Below are 21,458 nucleotides of genomic sequence, written 5' to 3'. Positions count from 1 at the left end.
CTCCACTGACTGAAGAGCAAAGACTGCTTTTTCTTGTTCTATGGGCTGCATACACACAGCATTTTATTCTAGAATCAACAGAGACCAATTCCTTGTGTTTTTCTCTCTATACATAGTCCAAAGACATTCTTGGTGTTTTGCATATTTTTTGCCCCCTTAAAAGTATTTCTTGAGAAACTGGTTTCATTCCAAAAAGGAAAGCTCATTGCACAATATGTCCAAAGTTGTACCATAGTTTCAGTTATGGGGGTGTAGCCACACCTGCACCCAATGACATTATGGGGGGGACGTATACCGAGATCGCATTCATCACTTCCTTCTTCACTCACCTGGGGCATCACCAGGAAAGAAAAGGCATGGATAACCCAATCAGGCCAAGGGCTTTCAAATGTGTATCAAGTAACCACAACCACCCTTAAGGACAGCAGTGTCTAAAATCGATCTAGATTGAAAGCAGCATGTTGAGGACAAGCACGAACAATTGCAGATGGGAGCTGGGGAGCCTACATTTTTATGCTACAAATGGATTAGTGTGTATACAGCTTCAATTAAAGATATATTAGACAAAACATCATTGCCTGACAATGTGTTATCAATGGCTCAAAATACACCACGGCAGCTGTCATGTGTGAAATGGCAGGCTGCACACTGCACGGTGCCTTAGAACATGAATTGACCAAAGACAGTATGTGCCTGTTTCTAGTCCACAAAAAGATAGAACTTCCAGAGACCCAACAGGGTGGGAAGCTCAATCCAGGCTACTTTAGGAACTTACACTAATAAGGCAGAGACAGTGATAAATCTATCAGACTGGTTGGGGGAAAGTTCAGATGGTTAAGTTGGAAGAGTTGAAGCTTGTACCTCGGGTTAAGTACTTAATTCATTCCGGAGGTCTGTTCTTAACCTGAAACTGTTCTTAACCTGAAGCACCGCTTTAGCTAATGGGGCCTCCTGCTGCTGCCGCGCCGCCAGAGCACGATTTCTGTTCTCATCCTGAAGCAAAGTTCTTAACCTGAGGTACTATTTTTGGGTTAGCGGAGTCTGTAACCTGAAGCGTCTGTAACCTGAGGTACCACTGTACAAATGTACAGTACATCCTAATTTGATTAATCCTGTCCAACAGAAGACCGGGTTCATTCTTTGGTGAATATATTGGAGTAGAGAACGCTAGAACGGAAGAGCAGTCACACACAAAATGCCTCATAGGGTCATATGTTTCCCAGTGGTGTAGTTGCTTCTGAGAAGCCAAATCATGATGATACCCAGCTGCATATTTAGGTGTTTTGTACAATGAGCTGCCCAAGTGCTTCAGGCAGACAGTAACCACCACACCAGGAGAAGCCTTCATTAAGTAAGTTAAAAAAAAGACTATCTTGATCTTAACTAAAGCTCTGCAACTGTGAAGCTATAGTAGAGGGTCTGGTTAGTGATTATTCAGCTGTCGGTTGTTGCAGCTATACTGGGGAGCTTCATTCAATACCAATAGTCCCTCTGAGCTTTTTGGCTTTATCCTTTTCTGCCCCTAATAGTCCCCAGGATATTTTAAAAAGACTAGGAAGTAGAATCAACCATTTGTCCTTTCATTTAGGGGTGTTGCAACTCAGCCTCTAGTCCTCCTGAAACTCAAAGGGGCACAACACAGGTAAGTCTCAGCAAACAACACATCACACAAATCCTCTCTTTCGTTTCCTCCTGCCGCTTGCAGAAAACTCATCCCTTCCGGTATACCATATCGCTACCTCTCTGCAACTGGACTAGTAGTTTGCAGCCACTCAAGCCATTTCAGGTTCCCTAAAAGCCTCTATAAGGTTCATGGAAAGTTGTTTTTTATTAGGTCAGGTTATTTGTCCATCTAGCCCAGATTTGCCAGCTCTGACTGGCAGCTGCACTTCAACGTCTCAAGGAGAGATGTTTCTCATTGCTTACTGCTTTGATCCCTTTAGGTGCAGATGTCAGGCACCGAACCTGGGACACGCTGCATGCAAAGCATGGCTCTGTCAGTGTGCTGCAGTCCCTACCCAAGCAAGGGGAAAATGAGTGTAACTTCTTATGCCATAAAGCTGCATGCAGGTCATTTGCTGAATTCCTCCCTGGCATGCTGTGCCTTAAAAGCATGTGAACATGCATCTATGCCGGGACAGCGAAGCTTCTCTGAGTAGCAGGAAATTTGAGAGCTGATGAGCTCTCATATGATTAACTATACATCCCGCGCAATGACATCGCGATGAAAGGCTGAGAAGTTAGAAGACAAGAGCTGCAGTTTTGTTACAACTGCAGAGGCTACAGGTATAAAAGCCCAAAGCAGTAGAGGCTCGCAGATGGCCTGGTACTGCAGCAGGAACTTTTTCAAGCTGTTAGAAAAAAACGAGTAAAGACTTTGGCTTGACAGATGTGCCATAAGCAGTTTCTACATTCCCTGAAGGACTTCAACAAAGCAGGAACCCCAAGTCCTTTCCAGGTAATGCAGTGTACTTGTAAGGAGGCCCAGTCTTCTTAGGCAACCAAGTTCTCACAAGGGGAAGACTTTTCTGGTCTATTTCACCAGCTTTATACTGAATGCTACAGCTGAGTTATCTATTTTGAGCACCTCCTGGCTATCTCCTAGAAAAGAAAGATGGATCACAGCCAGCCTAATGGACACAGGATAATTATATAACATGGGGGGGGGGAGAGATCTGAATAAATTTTGAAGATCTTCCAGGAGACAAAATAAGGAACATTATATATATATTTCCTCTAACTTTGTGACCCTGGTACATGCCTGAATATAGCATATTCTGAAAACAGACAAGATAAAAAAAAAAAGTATTGAAGTCAGTGGGTTAACGGCCGAGATAAAAGTCATGAAGAGCAATTGTCATTTCCTCTTGCAGTTATGTCTCAGCTAATAAATTCTACAGAATTATTTAAAATATTGCAGAAACACACAGACACACACACAAAATGTACAGCCTTACTATCTTGATTATCTAGATTTTTCACCAGCACACATACACACACCCCATTAGCCCATGCCCATTATCTCAAACACAAATGTTAATTAAAACTCTATTTTGACCGTATGACTGGTTTGCATGATGTCCTGAATGTCTAAGATTAAATGGCATGAATTAGCTACAATCAGTCCTCAGGGTGCCAGCTCAGGCCACTGTAGTGATTTATGCTAAAGCAACAGGAATCCAGATAGACTGGTGGAAAAATAAGGTGGGGTAGACATTAAAAAACCCCAAATGAATCACATAAATAGATGAGCAGCATGAGACTTTAATCAGTGTGTTTAGTCTCTTCGTCTCTTCCTTCTTAATCCCCCAGTCTCCTGGCTTTTAACTATCATACCAAACCCTTCAGAAAATTAACTTTGATTTCTATACTTGAATTCATATGGGGAACCAGCAGTTCAGAGATAACACACCTGACCACTTACTCAGCTACTCCAAGATGTGCACTTTATTCAGAAACCAAGTATAACTATAGTTTATGAGTGCCGCACATTTAATGCTAAAATATCAGGTGTTGTTCAAAGGTCAAGACAGAGATCTTGCATGCAGGTCAAAAAGCATCTCCTGCATTTTAATTGCAGACCTGTCAATCATTCTCATGCACTATGGTGTAGCCTTAGGGTCATTTTTTCTGTGGATAGTAGCATAAGAAATACCAACAAACTCCATTGAGGGTTGAACTTTGTTCTACATGCCATTGAACACATGCCCTCCTTTTCAGTTGCCCAAACAGCATTTTAAACACATCTGCTGCTAGGCTTAAAGCCCAAGTGAAACTAGCTTTACAAAAACAAAAAACCCTCTGTTTATTCAACTGCACTAATCTCCTTATTAACTGTGTGACAAAGCAGGTTAGACTGAAAGCTAAGGCTACCCCTGGGCTTATATGCAAAATAAAGTCAATAATGATTGCAAATGCCCTAGTCATTTTCAAATATCAAATAGCTTTTAACAAGAAAGCAATAAGAAAGTGGCATACTTTAAAATCATCACTTTAAAAGTCCAGAAAAGTTACAGGTGTTAACTTAGTAACTATTACTTTACAAGTATGAACACTTTGTAAGTTACATATATTCATTTTCGAGCAAAAGCTCAGATAAGATTATAGGGTCCAAAACTATATACTTCATATGACAAACAGTCCACATTTTTTCCTGTGCATATTCATCTAGATTCTCAACATTTATGTGGTATAATCCACATAGGAAGAAGCAGGCATGTCATGAACTGTGCAATGCATATTCTTACTGCAAATGACTGGTACTGTATATGTAAATAATTCACATTTTTTTATTATGTGAGTAGCACTAAGCAGTGTGATAATTTCATTTCTCTTTTAGCTAAAAATAGTTCAGTAAATGACAAAATGCTTACACACAGGCAGCTGAAGCAAACTGATAGTAACCCTTTGCTTTCTTCATATGCCTGTCACAGATGCGTGTCATAGCAGCAACAATAAAATTATCTGAGCAATGGATTTTCATTCCTTTCACCATTCCCAAGACAGCATCAGATTTGGGAGACAATGAATGCAAGTAGATAGGAAAAAAATGCACACAAAGTAGAAGGTTAGATTTTCTTTTCCATAGACATTGTCGCACTCAACAAAAATGGCAACTTTCACTGTGAAATTCAGCATAACACTAAAATAACAGAATGTCGAAAGAGACAACAAAGCAGCAATATTATATATATATAAAATCACAATAACTCATGTTACATAGTTGCCTACCTGCTGCAATTCCGTGTGATGCTGGCTGCCACAGTCGATGTTACCAAACATTCAGAGCTCTTCCAAATTCTAGAAATATAGCCCAAAGTCAACCGAAAGAACATCAGTTATGAAGCGATGACCAAAATCCTATGATGTCTGCAACCAGAGTGTCTTCACACATATGGATATTCTGCAAAGAAAAGGGAATTGGGCAGTGGAGGGGAGAAAGTGAAGAAAAAGGACATGTTCACATATTTTGTCTGGAACCAAAAAGAGCAGGTTTTAACTTAGTAGACAAATAGCTCTATTCTGACATTTGATCTGTGTAGAACGCACATATGAGTTTTGCCTTGCAATGGCAGGCTCCAGCTCATGCACATCTTACATGCATGGGGCTCTCTCTCAATGTTGTCAGGAACTTTTGAAGATCAGGCTGGGTGATTATGTGGAGAGTGAGGTAGGTGTGTTTGTGTATTCAAATGAGTGTGCATAGGCTAAGGCACAGCCTGGCACTGTGATGCTGATTCACCCTCATGAATACTCATTCTATAGAGCAAAGCTGTCTATGCTAAGGCAGCCATGCCCCCCAGATGTTTTATTGTCAGGGAAGATGAGATTTATCATCCAAAACATCTGGAGGGCCACAGGTGGGGAAGGCTGGTCTGGAGCACCCATGAAAGACCTTGTTCCTAGACCAGATATTGGGAACTTGTGCTACTCCCAATGTCATTGGACTATAGCTTCCATAATCCCTGACCAGTGACCATACCAGCTGAGCTTGATTCTAACAACACCTGGAAGGCACAGTTTCCCCACCCCTGACCTTCATTTGCACACTGTCCCTGGGTTCATTAGGAATGTACAGTCTGACTTTATGAATGAAACATTTCCAATTCCAGCACTAGGAATGCTTAAGAAATTGCTTTTCATATGGCCCAATGAGTGCTATTTCAATTGCCACCCACCAGACAAATGGTTGTTGGTAACAAATAAATCACCCCAGGGCAGAAGGAAATAGATACCAATTGAGCTAACAGGCAAAAGTTGAATAATGAAGTATTAACAATTCATATTCATATTTAATATGGCTTCATTCTTGGGCACAGGCTCTTATCATGCTTAAGCACTAGTTAATAACTCAGTAAATTAAATTCTGGGCTACTTCAGGCCTGGAGTGTGTGTATTCAAATAACTGCTTTTAAAACAACAACACGATGACCACAAAAGAGGATATAAAATATTGTTTTCCAGCCCACCTCAATTTCCTTGTATCATTGATTTGAAACATTTAGCTGTTGTTTTGAATGTTCTGTGTTTCAGAAGGTTCATTCAATAGTACATCACAAGATAGTATCTATTTTATTATACAATGCCTTAAAAGCTGTCTAGAAAAAGGCCAGTGGGGGGAGAGTTTAGTCACTAGCTGGCTATTGGAATTACATTCTTTATTAGATCAAAGCACAAATGAGGGCTTTCAACTTTCTCCACTTTATCATCAAAAGAGAGGTTTTAAACAGCTAGCAAATGCCAAAATTCCAATCTTTCTTGATTATAGGTCAGTGTTGAGGCAGACATATCCTACAAAGATGCTGCTGATAAATTTGTCTTTAGCGTTTTACATGTCGGGCGGCAAAACTAATGAAATGGTTCCTACCCTGAATGTTGGCAAGACATGACCTAAGAATACGGAGGAATTTAACTTACAGAGCCTCTCTTGAAGGCATTTTGTTGTGCAATGTTACTTAAATGCACACATAGATTAAAACTGTTATCATACACTGGAGGGGGGCAGCTTGAATGTAGGTTAGTCCACTGACAATTTAAAACAAATGCTCACATATTCCAAGCCACCTGCTGCAAGGACAGTGTTTGAGAATCTAATGCCAATTGTCAAATCAGCACTATGTTCCTAGTGTTGAGAAGCTGGTTTTTTCCCTGAATACACCGTGTTGACATTTGCTCCTTGTGGCAGGTGAAAACAATCCAGGCTATTCCCATTAGACTAAAAAACAGAAATACCATGTAGTGTCGCAGCCATACACTTAGCCAAGTCAAACAACCAACATAAAAGCCTGCAGTTTTACAAGGTCTGACATTCCAGTGTGTACAGTTCATCATTGTTATAGACCACAGGGTAGTGCAGTGGAAGTAGGGACTTAAGCACACTGTAAATGACCCATCTGAAGAAATAGGTTTGCAAAATAACTTCAAAATATCAAATCCCATTTCTTCATCCTTATAACTGGATATAAAACTTATGAAATACTTGAATGTGAACATGGCCCCTTGGGGTGCTTAATTAGTTATGCATTAATACCAATTTTTGGCACATAAACCTTCAGTGTTAATTGTTTGTACAGGTCAATTTTCTATACACACTGGTATAGGTAAAGGTAAAGGACCCCTGAACGATTAAGTCCAGTCAAAGGTGACTATGGGGCTGTGGTGCTCATCTTGCTTTCAGGCCAAGGGCGCCAGTGTTTGTCCACAGACAGCTTTCCGAGTCATATGGCCAGCATGACTAAACTGCTTCTGGCGCAACAGAACACCGTGACGGAAACCAGAACGCACGGAAATGCCATTTACCTTCCCACCGCATTTATCTACTTGCCTGTTTATCTACTTGCACTGGCATGCTTTCGAACTGCTAGGTTGGCAGGAGCTGGGGCAGAGCAACGGGAGCCCACCCTGTTGCAGGGATTCGAACTGCTGACCTTCTGATTGGGAAGCCCAAGAGGCTCAGTGGTTTAGACCACAGTGCCACCCTCAATCACCATTCTCAGTCCTCGCTAGCCTTTTTTGAGGTCGGTTTTTGTCGCCTTTCCATTTTTTTAAAAGATGCAAATCTCAACATTGCGTATACTAGAGCTTTCTGATACCCCCTTTTGTTTCTTGTTTGGCTCCAATCCCAATAGTTCTTGCCATTTAAGCTTGCAGCTAGTGGGAGTGATCATTCTGCATGATATGTGGAATGGCTTAAAGGTGGCCTTTAAGCTTAGCCTTAAAGAAAGGGGTGGTAGGATGAGGCCTGGTTATGGGATCACTTAAAACTAAAACAAATGAAATTGGGTTGCAGGCCTGGATTTCTTGAATTTGCAGATCTTATTAAACTGTTGGTGGGGATGATGTGTTAAAGTATATTCTACCTCCTTTCACCTTGCATAATAATAATAATAATAATAATAATAATAATAATAATAATAATTTATTATTTATACCCCGTCCATCTGGCTGGGTTTCCCCAGCCACTCTGGGCGGCTTCCAACAGAATATTAAAATACAATAATCTATTAAACATTAAAAACTTCCCTAAACAGGGCTGCCTTCAGATGTCTTCTAAAAGTCTGGTAGTTGTTTTTCTCTTTGACATCTGGTGGGAGGGCGTTCCACGGGGTGGGTGCCACTACCGAGAAGGCCCTCTGCCCGGTTCCCTGTAACTTGGCTTCTTGCAGTGAGGGAACCACCAGAAGGCCCTCAGCACTGGACCTCAGTGTCCGGGCTGAATGATGGAGGTGGAGACGCTCCTTCAGGTATACTGGACTGAGACCATTTAGGGCTTTAAAGGTCAGCACCAGCGCTTTGAATTGTGCTCAGAAACGTACTGGGAGCCAGTGTAGGTCTTTCAAGACTGGTGTTATGTGGTCTCGGCGGCCGCTCCCAGGCCCAGTGATTGCACCTACAGCTGAATGTTCCTTTATATTTTGTGGCTGCAGAGTGAATAATAATAATAATAATAATAATAAATTTTATTTATATTCCGCCCTCCCCAGCCGAAGCCGGGCTCAGGGCGGCTAACAACAATAAAACAGTACAAAAGTACAACACAAACAACACTCTAAAATCATTCATTATAAAATTAATTAAATTCAAGCCACTGGCCACCATTGGGCCAGAGCTCCACAAAGATTGCCGAGGGAGGGAGTCAGGCTGTGCCCTGGCCAAAGGCCTGGCAGAACAGCTCTGTCTTGCAGGCCCTGCAGAAAGATGTCAAGTCCCACAGGGCCCTAGTCTCTTGTGACAGAGTGTTCCACCAGGTCGGAGCCACAGCCGAAAAAGCCCTGGCTCTAGTTGAGGCCAGCCTAACTTCTCTGTGGCCTGGGACCTTCAAGGTGTTTTTATTTGAAGACCGTAAGTTTCTCTGTGGGGCATACCAGGAGAGGCGGTCCCGTAGGTACGAGGGTCCTAGGCCGTATAGGGCTTTAAAGGTTAAAACCAGCACCTTAAACCTGATCCTGTACTCCACCGGGAGCCAGTGAAGCTGATATAGCACCGGGTGAATGTGATCTCGCAGCGAAGACCCCGTAAGGAGTCTCGCTGCAGCATTCTGCACCCGCTGGAGTTTCTGGGTCAGTCTTAAGGGCAGCCCCACGTAGAGCGAGTTACAATAATCCAGTCTGGAGGTGACCGTCACGTGGATCACAGTGGCTAGGTCAGGGCGAGAGAGGTAAGGAGCCAACTGCTTAGCTTGGCGGAGATGGAAAAATGCCGCCTTTGTTATAGCTGCAGTCTGCGCCTCCATGGAAAGGGAGGTGTCGAAGATTACACCCAAACTCTTAACGGACGGTGCTGGCACTAACTGCGCCCCCGCAAGAGACGGGAGTTGCCCCCCCAATCCCATATCGTCCCGTCCCAGCCACAGGACCTCTGTCTTCGAAGGATTTAGCTTCAACCGGCTCCCACGGTTCCAGACATCTGGTCAGTGTGTCTGGGGCCGAGTCAGGATGGCCATCCATCAACAGATAGAGTTGGGTGTCATCCGCATACTGGTGGCAACCCAGCCCAAAACTCCGGACAAGCTGGGCGAGGGGGCGCATAAAGATGTTGAAAAGCATCGGGGAGAGTATCGCACCCTGAGGTACTCCACACACCAAGGAGTGGCACGATGACAATTCCCCCCCCAAGCGCCACCCTCTGTCCCTGACCAGAGAGAAACGAGCGCAGCCATTGAAGGACTGTGCCCTGGATCCCCACGTCGGCAAGGCGGTGGTCCAGAAGTTCGTGATCGACCATGTCGAAAGCTGCTGACAGATCTAGAAGAATCAGCAGCCCCAACCCGCCTCAATCCAGCTGTCTACGAAGATCATCTGTTAGGGCAACCAGAGCCATCTCGGTCCCATGACCAGCGCGGAAGCTGGACTGGAATGGATCCAGAGGCAATGTTTCATCCAGAAACCCACCAAGCCGTTCAGCAACCGCTCTCTCAATCACCTTACCCAGGAACGGAAGATTCGAAACCGGGCGGTAATTGGATAGATCTAAAGGATCTAATGATGTTTTCTTTAAGAGCGGGCGCACCACTGCCTCCTTCAGTTCCCCTGGGAATGTCCCCGTGCCAAGGGACAAATTGATGATATCCCCCAGGAGGGCCCGCACCTCGTCTGGACACGCTCTAATCAGCCAAGACGGGCACGGGTCGAGAGGACAGGTGGTGGGCTTTCCAGCTCGGAGGAGTCTGTCCACATCGGCTGGGGATATCCGGTCGAAGTGGTCCAATACTGGACCCGAGGACAGTCGAGGGGCCTCCAGTTCCTTTATTGTATCCAAATTGGCAGGGAGGTCATGGCGGAGCAACAAGACCTTCTCCGCAAAAAAGCTCGCAAATGCCTCACAGCTGTGTGTCAAATTGTTATTTAAATTTGGCTGTCCCTCAAGGGACGTTAAAGACCTGATTATACTAAATAATTGCGACGGGCGAGAGCTAGCGGATGCAATGGAGGCCAAGAAGTAAGACTTCTTAGCAGCCTTCACTGCCATCTCGTAGGTTTTCATAAAAGCCCTATAAGATGTTCTTGAGGCTCTGTCACGGGCACCCCGCCATACTCGCTCTAGCCGTCTGAGGTCCCGCTTCATTTTCCGGAGCTCCTCGATAAACCAGGGAGCCCGGTTTCTGCGGGGTCGCAGAGGGCGCTTCGGTGCGATCTCATCAATGGCTGCCAGGAGCTGGATATTCCAGCCCTCAACAAGCTCAGTCAATGAGTCGCCAGGGGGAGCAAGGTCCCGCAAGGCTTGGCGGAATCTATCAGGGTCCATCAGCCTCTGCGGGCGAGCCCAAATCGGCTCGGCACCTAAGCAGGGTGGGGGTGGAAAGTCAATCCTGGCTTTCAGAGCGTAGTGATCAGACCATGGCACCTTCATCGAAGGAGACATGATCACATCTATACCTACACCAAAGATCAAATCCAGCATGTGGCCTGCTTGATGTGTGGGGCCCGAAACAAACTAGGAGAGCCCTAGTGTCGATATAATATAAATCTATAGCCAAAGTACTGAGTTTGTATCACAGAATCATAGAATTGTAGAGTTGGAAATGAACCTGAGAATCCAGCCCCCTGCAATGCAGGACTTTGCAGCTGTCCCAACCTTGGCATTATCAGCACCACACTCTAACTAAATGAGCTCTCTCTCTCTCTCTCTCTCTCTCTCTCTCTCTCTCTCTCTCACACACACACACACACACACACACACACACACACAATATGAATGACATAGCCACCAATGCAAACTGCAGCATGACATTAGAACACAAATAAATCTTCCAGGACAGAAAGAGAAAGAATCACAAAGCAGGCCAATAGATTTGCGATAAAGCAGATGGAAGCAGATGTGCCAAGCACAAGTGCCTTTTTCCTTTGTAGTGCACACAATGCAGGCTACATTTTTTCCTCTGGAATCTAGTCAATAGTATGCATTAAACATGGTGCCTAAATATATCAATAGGTTCTTCAGCCCAAAGAAATTGTGCTTTTTTTGCAAATCAAAATTGCAGTGTTATCTAGCTTCCTGCAGGAGGCATTCAGAAATCACAACAGGATTTTTCCATGAGAACTAACAGCACTCTGGTACTCTTAGAACCCAAATTTCATGTTCATCTCATATAAAGTGTGGGGGATGAAGGTGAAACATATTCTCTTGCAGTGAAGAGCAAGTTTGGAATATGAAATATATAAATATATAGCTCTGTTTCTCTCTGTGGGGGGGTATATGGGTGTGTGGGTGTGTAATTTTTACATTCATTTTATACTTTAATTAATTTTGTTTTCCATGTTATGGAATTGAATTTATGCATTAGTTCATTTGTCCTTTAGGTTCTTTCTCAATAGCGCATCCAGCCAATCTCCTGCAGCTTGTAACTGCTGTATTATTTATGCAAACTGCAATATCAGCTACTTTACTACCAAACCAAAAGTTACCAAACCTTCCAAATTTCATACATGTTAGACAAAGGATCTTCATTTTATAGGCAAAAATAATGAATGGATTTTTATTTGTTATTTGTTCAGATTTTCATTCATCATTTTCTGTAACAAGAAATGAATGAATGAGGCTCATTCATTCATTTTTAAAACGAATGCACACCTCTAATAAGAATGCCCACCCACAGAATAGAAAGAAGCAAAGGACTGTCAAAACCCAAAGTATTTATTATCTAATTTTTGATAATATTAATGAATATATTAACTGTAAGGAATTTGCAACATCCAGGCTGATTATTTCACAACAATGGTAAACTACAGCTGACTTAAACCTAGAGTTCCAGTATTAAAAATTATGCTTTGCAACCACTGTGGAAAAGTTCCCCCAGCAAATTCATTTATCAAAAGGGCAATCAAAAGTAGATTCTTTTTCTCTCAGTGTCTTTATTCTTTATACAAATAAAAAAGATTCTGCAAGACACACTACCCACATCACAGTATTATTTACATATTTGGAATAATGACTAATAAAGACAGAGCAGGAACAAGTATTTTTAACTAGAAACAAAATAAACTCTCACCAAGTAAACGTTCACAAAAATACTGTAAAGAAAATGATGGCTGTTAGCTTTATGCCAATATCTTCAGGGTTTCTGCAGTACATGCGTACAAAAATATTTGTTTTTCAGCGCCATTGTTTTTAAAAAAACACCAAAGCCAATCCCACAGATAGAGCAGAATGTTGTTTCAGCACTCTCTCCCAGGAACTGAAGGCTTTGAACTATGAGCTCTCAGAGCCCCACTGCAGGCCACCTGGATTGCCTAAGGAGTTTGGTCTACTAATAAGGAACAGCTTTTTCCAGAGTAGTCCCTTACTCCCAAGGGCACTCTGGCAACTGACTGGACAGGCACCTTTAGGCACCAGGACTCCACATTTCCGAGGCTCACATTTGACATCTGATTCTGTGCAAGGGCCCTTTGTGTCTTGCAGAGGTGGCTGTGAGCGCTGAAGGCCCCAGCTCCCCTTGCCCTGTCACACAGTCCACTGAAGCAGCCTTCTCCTCTGTAACATCTACTTTGAGGAGTGACAAGTCATCCTCTGAGGAAGATTCCTCTAGTGGGGACATGGCTGTTACAATATCTTAAAAGGTGTCCAGTTCAGAAATACTAGAGTTGGCCATCTTGATTCAAAATAGAATCCTGTTGTAGGCAAACATAGGTCATAACCTGCTCCTTGATCTTGGGAACCATCATGTCAAATTTTGTGATGGTTTATTAACAGGTCCAAATCACTGCAGCTTTTAAGGCACAGTGCGCCATCCTGATTCAAAATGGTATGCAGTGGTACATACCCTCCAACATTTCTCCAGTGGAAATAGGGACGTCCCATTCTATAATGTTAATTTTACTACTTATACCCCCACACATCTTACTGGGTTGTCCCAGCCACTCTGGGCAGCTTCCAACATATATAAAAACATAATAATATAATTAAACATTTTTTAAAAAACTTCCCTGTACAGGATTGCCTTCTGATGTCTTGGGGGTCAGATAACTCCATACCCTCCAACATTTCTCCATTGAAAATAGGGGCATCCCAGGGAAAAGTGGGACATTCCGGGATCAAATCAGAAAGTGGGACAGCTTCTCTAAATCAGGGATGTCCCTGGAAAATAGGGACACATAGAGGGTCTGGTGGTATCAAAACATAGGCAGAAACTTTCTCATCGATCTCAGGAACCATTGTGCCCAATTTCATGACTATATCTTAAGAGGTGTCCAAACATATAGAGCACTGATGGATAAACTACATTCCAAAATGAACAGCAGATGTAACCTGGGAATAGTAGCTATAAGGATCACACATGAAGATAGAGACTGGACACCCATCAGTTGGTTAGAAGATGCGGAAAACTTGAGACAGTATCTGTAGGCAAGTGCTTTCCTGTTATATGGTCAGGTTTTTCCTGTGTATGCAGCTCCTACATCAGAAAAAAGTGGAGCTCAGTGAGCATAACAGAGGGCAGAGGCTTTGCCACAAGTGTAATGTGCTGCTACAGTTCAGCTAGATTGGGGTCATTTTATCAAAGAATGATTGGTTTCATTCTATCAAGGAATCAGTCTGTCAAGGGTTTAGTGAATGGCAGTTTTAAGAGTAGCAGATAAAACATAGGAGTAGTAGTGGGTGGAATGGGAGTCTGGAATAACAACAACATTTGATAAATGATTGTATCTGTGATTTATTATAAGAACATAATGTTCAAATTATAAAAGACAGGAATGGGCTTTCAGCTTACACCTGTCCGTGGTTTCAGCCCAAGCTCATCACACCCCTCTCCCCATTAGTATCACCACCAGCAACTATTGGGCCAGTTATACATAGTCTCTGATTGGTCCAATGCATACAGGCAGTATCTCTGCTTTGTCTCTTTTCCAATGCCATGGAGATGCACAAAAGGAAAATCTTTAGCACACTGAAGCTTTTGAAATTTAAATATAGTAGCAAATGAAAGCAGATTTTGAAAGCTTTTCATGCAACAATAAAAGAGGCTTGTGCTGCTATAATTTGCATTAAATGTAAACACACACACACACACAAAACATCTTCCTGTTGGTTCTGACACAATCTTCTGAAAATAGCACATGTTTTCACACCAAATGCATTTCTCCGAGACCACAAATTCCCAGCCCTATAAGCAGGGATTGGGCAAAATGCATAGCTGTCACCTGGCGCCCTGATATCCAGATGCATTGTGACACAGTGCTTCTATGCTGTTTGTTGTGGGGTCATTCAAGCAGGAGAGCTTTCTATTATTTATTGGGCAAGGCTGGTTAAACCGAACAATGTAGCCGGCTAAATGGGGGATATGGGAATAACCAGGTCAGATGGAAAAGTGTGAAGAAAGCCAAGTGGGATGGGGACAGGGAAGGATGCCAAAATTATGCAAATAATAAACACAGATTTTGCTTCTATTTTTGATTAATAACTGGTGAGAAAGAAATGGTCCACTTCTTTCATATGTAAGCATAATTACAGGAAATGTAATCCCATATAAGTTTTCCCTCCCTACTTTCAGTATATCCAGTGCTGAGCCAAAATTTTCAGCTCAAATGTTGTCTACCAGTCTTGGGGCATAGGATGAAAAAAGCACCCCCAAAACTGAAGGAGCTGGGATATATTTTCCCCAAATCCTTGGGCTAATGGAGTGAGAAGACTGACTGTTCCTTCTTGCTTCTTTAGCTTTTTTTTTTTAAAGTCTCAATCCACATTTGCTGGGGGCTGTGCCAAAATGCATCTTGGCACCATGCTACATGAGAATGTCACACAGTCTCATTCAAAGCGCTGTCTCTGTTGCTTTAAGAAGAGGCAGTTCACATAGGCCAAAAGCTGGTCCAACACTCTTTCAAAGTGCTCTGCTATTCCAGCTTGGGTGAGGGAGCAGCTGTCTCTTGCCACTTGAGCTAGGAGAGTGCTTTGAAAGGTCCCATCATGGAGACTGGCAGGTGGGGCAATGAATGCCCCCATCCCCAAAGAAGTACTGTGTAAGCTGCTTTACCAGGTTACTGTGTCATGAGTGTCTCAGAGTTTTAAAGCGTAGATCTCAATCCTAATGTAGGCAGCACCACTTCTATGTAGGAACAGAATATGGAAGCCCTTAAAACAGACTCCCATGTAACATAACCTTCCTGAAGCTTTGTGACTGTACATGGTGCTGCATTGCCTCAGCTTTTCTTCCCTAATCCTAGTACAACTGATGTTGAAAGAACTGAAGCAGCAAAGGACTCCTCAAAGCACCACTTGCCACTTTCAGGACCATGGCTGAAGAAAATGAAGAAATAAATACGCAGGGCCGGATTCAACTAATGAGTCCTATTCGTGGAAGCCGGTGCAAGTAGTTCCCCTAGGCAAATTGGGCTTTCCCCCCTCGCGTCCCCCTGTATACCTTCCAAACTGGCTTAGGGGAGGGGGTCAGGAGACCACTTCCCAGAACAGCACATGGTAGGAGGACCATTTTGTTTAGAAAGCTACAATCCCCGCATTGCCGGAGTGATTGCCAGAGTGCTATGTTGAATTCCTCCCAATTCATTGACTCAGAGACATCAGCTCAGAGAAGCAACTTCCAAGAAAACATGCAAGGGATTATGCTATAAGTATCATAAGATGCCACTCATTTATTCACAGAAGAACTGAATATAAGACAATTTGTGTTGAAATTGTAGTATAGGTTTAAGTATATCAGCAGGTGAAATATTTTATGCAACATCTGACAGAAGGAGGAATGTTCAGCTTGACCTAGTTGGACATTTCCATGTTTAATTCCACTAATTTTTTTACACTGAGCAGGCTGCTTAAATAATTTAGTTCCTGTTGGCCTGCAGGTTACCAAGGATCTGATATTACAGATTCCATTTTGATCTCGTTCAAGGCACCAGATGTAACATCTTTAGCATGCTCTCCCCACCTTCTAAACGCCTCCATCCTCCCTTCTTTTTCACCCTCCTTTCACATTCCATTGCTGTTTGCTCCTCACTTAACTAATGAGACAGCCGTTCTATTTATAGCGTACCCTTCTTGGGTTACAAGTCAGTTTACAGTGTCTACAACTAGATTCGAATCAATAACCTGACAGATATTTCACTTCCTCTGAATTGCAAGAGCTCATTTTGTCTGGCGCTTCACTTTGGCTTTTAGAAAGAGAAATGGTTAGAAATTAGCCTCCCCATCATCCTTGCGACAGGTGAGATAATATTAATTTCTTTTGAAATTATTTTTTGTGTGTTTTTTGTTTGTTTGTTTGTTTGTGCTCCAATCTTCTGTGCGTATGGGTCTGCTAAGGTAAAAGCAAAGACAATTTGAAATGCCAAATGAGCTACTTTCCAGCACTTCTCTCACCTCATAGCCTTATCCTTTCAGGCTGATTCCCTACCACAGGAGAGTCAACAGCCTTGCAAACTGGTTAGGGAAATACACAGCACATAACTTTTGTGCTTTAATTAGTCCCATGTTTTAAAAGCACCAAAAAAAAAAAATTCAAAGTCAGCAACAACTGCAACAGAAAGAATCACATCCCACCACCTTCTCTGAGTAATCTTAGTAATTTCATGGTACAGTCTGTGTCATAGAGAAGGAGAGACTAATCCCTGGCCCAGAGGCTTGATCAGGCCCCTAAGCAATTTTTTTTTCTGTCTTTCTAGGACTCCACTGATTTTGGCAGCAGCAGCAAAAATTAAATTAATTGAATTAAAGCAGATGCAATATGGGGAGTGGGAAATCCCAGCACCCTGATGGGTTGCAACATGTGTCATCCCTGGTCATTATATTAAACATATGACAAGTGGGGAGGGAGCAGTAACCCTTTCCTCAGCTTATCTGACCATGGTTTAGTGTTACACCCTAATTCAGCCATTCTCTCCATTGTACAAAATTGCACTCAGTATGGCTGTGCCTGGTATAAGTGGTTTGTAGTAGATTGTTTTATAAAAATGGAGTATCACACGTTACATGGATTCCAAATAGCTGAGAAGAAAGGATGCACCTGGTGCGCACTGGTAAATTAAAAACTAAAGTGTTGTATGCTGCGAAAAGCCAAAGAACAAACCATAGTTTCCCACATGTCCCTGTTTGCTGCATCCCAAGTCAGCTCTCTCTATTTAGATATGGCCAAGCCCCACCAAACAATGGAGAGCCTGGCCTCAATGAAATAATTTAAAAATCACCAGTGGGTGCTGTCTTTGAGCTGAGTTATTAGTAGTCAGGCCACTATTGCAGACAGTCTTTGCACTATCTTGAAAGTGAATATGACCCTAGATAGACGGACAGCTAACAAAAAAACAGCCATTTCCCCCAATCATAGCAGCATTATCAGCACCCGAGAGTGATTCTGCTTTCCTTACATTCAACATTTTACAAAACACTAGTGTAGCCCACCAAAGACTTGTTACTACTCACCTCAATGAACAGCATCCGACCTCACCAACTTTGCCTAATTCTTCCTTCCCGGCAAAGCCCTTCCTGCCTGTTAATGTTACCAAATCATCGATACAATTAACACGGAAGAAGACCTTATCCGCACAAACTAAAATTACGCCCCCAGTCTTAGGTGGAATAACCTGAGGATGGCTAAAGGGTACCTTCGTGATTTGTTAAATATTCCTTTTTTCCAGATAGATCTTATATCTGTAGCACCCCTAAATGCCACGCCCTGGCCAAGGAAATTTATGCTCTCCTTCCAGTCTGCAAGGATCCCACATCTTCTTGCAAGACAAAAAGATCGGCTGGCACCCTGGGAGATTGTAACAACAAGAGTCTTTAAGGACATGAGTGTTAAACCTCTTTTTGCCAACATCTCAACTGGCAATGAACGCTCGTTTCCTTCTTCTGTTCCTATAATAACGGGAAAAACACCTAGCCGGGTATCCCCTGTTCCACCTGCGACCCCAAGTGCCCATCTAGTTACGTTGAGGAATGATCCAATTGCAAGCGGAGATTGGAATATCCCTGAAGAGAGAAATCTTATCTCCTCTTATGGAAAACTCCCTTCAGAGGAACAGCAGGCTATTCTCGATAGATTGGATCTACTCAAACAAAGACTTCTATCGCAAGGGGACCCCTCTATACCGATGAGAGAGGAGAGCAGGCGCTCCACGTCCCACATGGTGTCTCCATCAAATGCCCTGATAATTTCTCAACCTGAGACCTTGTTACCCCCTAGTGATCTGAATCAGCAGCCACCTGTTGACCAACAGCACCATTCTACCGTGGAGGAAGTCGATAAACTCAATACTCCCGTCTCAGTCCTTATGCCCAATCAAAATATGGAAGTTGATGACTCCTTTGCCTCAATGCCTGAGCTAGAATCTACCCTGCCTGAAGATCACCAGGAAATGACTATGCATGCACCATCCTCACGTTCATGTCCTTTAATACATCTGCGTGATAATTCCTCTCCATCTGCGCAGCAACTACAAGTGATGGCTGGAACACCTCTTAGCGCTACCCTGGTTAAGATGTTTGTACATATTTTATGGGCTAATAGCCGTAAATAAATAAATAAAAATTTTACAAAACATATTGTTAACAGAGAGGGGAAGTAATTCCTGGACAAATAGGAGGTTTATTGGTAAAGTGTGAAAAGCATTTGAATGAAGCCAGGCCACAGAAATCTGCAACTCTTGCCTTTCTCTGTTGTTATTCATGTTGCTTGCACTCTTCCCCTTCTCTTCCCCTGCTCTAAGTAAGATGGCCATCCCAGAATTCCCTGCAGCATTTTTCTGATGTAATGTATTCTTATTCATCCCTACATGCATTACGTTATCAGACAGTTGCAGCCTCCTGTGTCATTCCAGAGTGTCCTGAGCTAGCAACTCTACGCTGACATGATGTAGTCTATGAATATAAAACATTGGTAGAGAATTAAGCTATATCTGAAAGGGAGCTCTAGCATACCAATTATGAGGGCAAACGATTTCTTTCCTTCTCAAAGAGGGTACTTGCTTGATAGTCCCTGGACTATACTGGAGACTGGCCATTCTCATGCAGCAGCTTGTACTCTTAAGCTGAGTTCTGCACCACTGCTTCTAATTGTACATTTTGCTCTTGCTGTATTTGGGTTTCTCCCTTGTCACTTCCCATTCTTTGTTCCTGTGCTGCCCTGTGAATGTTTCCAAGGCACATGCAGAAAGTTCAGCACAGGAGTATTTAAGGTTCAAGAAGCCCAAGGCCCAGAGGTCAGGAATAGAATGGGGTAGATTTCTCACAGATAGATTTCTTTGTAGGCATTGGGGACTGGCAAATCTGTTCATTTCAGTTCCTATCAGGTTTTTTTATTTTTCCAATCATAAGTTCAGTTTTCTACATTTCAACATCTGTTTTCACATGAAATTTCCCATAATATATATGCATTTTTGCAAGCTATTTTCCCCAGTATAATGAATTTTGTATATTATTTTCACCAATATATGCCTTTGCACACATACTTTCCCTTAGTATAAACATTTTTGTATGTGTTATGGCTGTGTTTCAGTTTACATATTGTTTTGTAAAGTGCAAAATAGGTATATTCACATTTAAAAGTGAACTAAGGGCTTGTTCACACTTTTGTCCTGTGCTCTCCTGGCACAGGTCCAAGTTACCTCCCCACCCCCACCCCCGTGAAAATCTGCTCTTTAAAGCTAAAGCACAACAAATAGAAATTGGGGTTTTCAGCCGATTGCCATTTGCTCTGTTTCAGTGGCAAAGAATGGGTTTTCATGGCAAAAGCTCCAGACCAAAAGAGAGAAAGAAAAGCATTGTTTGGACTTGCAGCTTTAAAATGTGGACAGTGCCTGGAAAGCGGAGAGGAAAGGTAAGTGTGAATAAGCCCTGAATGAACTTCTCCTTCATGCATAGTTGCCATTCCAGTTTGCCATTTCAATAAGCAAACTGAAGGAGGACATTTTTCTCATTTGCATCTCATCTTTCTTCCATCCTTGAACTCCCCAATGTGTGCATAGTGTATTCAGCAGCCGAACAATCTAAGACCCACTTAGCTTCGGCAAGGTTCACATGCCTTTATGAAATCTGTTCAGGCTTTGCAAGTGACATGGTGGGAAACTTAGTCTGCCTTAAATATGGCACTGTCTTTCCCCATAATGCACCTCAAAGTAGAACTACTTTTTGATAATAATGATAAGCACAAAGAGCTTTAGGAGAAAGTTTGGATGTGTAAGTACTGAGTAACTCTGTGCATGATAATGGTTAATAAGACTCAATCAATGTGAGGTGAAGTAATAGTGTTTCCTCTCTATTCCAGGGGGTAGGGAACTGTTTTCAGTCCAAGGACTGAATTCCCTTCTGTGGAAATGCCATGGAGGGTAGGAACAGAGGCAAAAGTGTGTAGATCAATGAATGTGACTCTTACATCTGAATGTACTGCATGGTATGTTGCAGCCATATAGGTTTCTATACCCTTCCCCCAACATCACACACACACACTTCCACAACCTCCTTCCAGGCAAGGAAGAGACATTATCACAGTTCAATGGCATATTTCAGCCAAGCAAAAGAGATAGAGGAAGGCATGAAGGAGTGTTGATGGGGGTTACAGCCTAGGGAGAGGAGAGACCCAGGGAAAGTATGAAACACTAGAGAGGCAGGCCAGGAGGGCCACATTCAGCTCCTGGTCCTGAGCTCTCTTCATCCTGCTCTATACAAAATGCATCAACATCCCCAGTGATGTATGCAATGACTTTCTGCAGGTAGTCAGCTAGGTGGACCACAAAACTTACTCTGATTCTGTGCTAAACATCACCCTATTTGGCTGAACACGGTTAAATGTCCCATTGGGGATACTGAAATGGGGAATGAGGCTTGCCCCTGTCACGTTCACTTTCAACAGCTGAAAAGCGCTATAGTCAGCCATGTGAGCAACCAACATAGGCTATAGAAGTGTGCCCGTGAGTAGTTGCATCAGATACACCAAAATAAGGCATTTCCTCTGTTTGAATCAGCTGGACATGTCCTCAGATTACAGGATGCTATCAACTGCACTAGCTACTAAACCAGTCTAATCA

At 42.8% G+C, this 21,458-nt stretch overlaps 1 protein-coding gene across 2 annotated transcripts in view; it reads right to left on the bottom strand.

Annotated features, from left to right (window-relative positions):
- The window catches only part of DAB1 (DAB adaptor protein 1), a 639,464-nt gene that overhangs the window by 390,863 nt on the left and 227,143 nt on the right, over positions 1 to 21,458 (bottom strand). For both annotated transcript variants that reach the window (XM_083619364.1, XM_083619365.1), the window contains one exon: positions 4,732 to 4,903. The gene's annotated coding sequence lies outside the window, so the exon portion shown is untranslated. The remainder of the gene's footprint in view (positions 1 to 4,731; positions 4,904 to 21,458) is intronic.

This window comes from Podarcis filfolensis (assembly GCF_964270895.1).
Source record: "Podarcis filfolensis genome assembly, chromosome: 6".
In the NCBI taxonomy this organism is placed as follows: Eukaryota; Metazoa; Chordata; class Lepidosauria; order Squamata; family Lacertidae; genus Podarcis; species Podarcis filfolensis.
The sequence above is the reverse complement of the archived record's forward strand: the minus strand, read 5'-3'. Positions and strand labels throughout refer to the sequence as shown.